The 432-nt window shown below is 49.8% G+C and overlaps 1 pseudogene; it reads right to left on the reverse strand.

Annotated features, from left to right (window-relative positions):
- Positions 1–144: 144 nt before the first annotated feature.
- Positions 145–226, reverse strand: LOC129487140 (uncharacterized; annotated as a pseudogene).
- Positions 227–432: the final 206 nt, after the last annotated feature.

Genomic DNA, 432 nt, shown 5'->3' on the forward strand with positions numbered 1-432 from the left:
ATCAGAAGCAATGTGGGTGTCTGGCATTGTGGCAGTGGACTAGGCGTTCATTGAGTTGGTAAGTTGCTGGCAGAAGCGTGGTGATTAGGAAAAGGAAATCCATCTGTGGAAGAAGTGTTTATTCAAGGGAGGGGAAAAGTCACCTGTCTTCCATTTTGTTTTCAATTAGCAATAATCATGCCTCGGATAAACCTCATTGGCTATGATACTGCCACTGCGCAAAGCTCTGTCTTCCCTTTTGGAAGGGATCCCTCATAATTAAGATGCCATAGCTCAGCCTTGGTCTCCACTTAGGACTTCAGCGGAGAAGGCAGCTGAGTCAGCTCTGGTGAGGGAAAGACGGTGGTTGAGTCCATGCACACCTCCGTCCCTGCTGCCGTGGCTGCTTGGTTCGTGGGCCCACAGTATAAACACGGGCACTGTCGGTGACTT

Source organism: Symphalangus syndactylus, chromosome 7 (assembly GCF_028878055.3).
Source record: "Symphalangus syndactylus isolate Jambi chromosome 7, NHGRI_mSymSyn1-v2.1_pri, whole genome shotgun sequence".
NCBI classification, from domain to species: Eukaryota; Metazoa; Chordata; class Mammalia; order Primates; family Hylobatidae; genus Symphalangus; species Symphalangus syndactylus.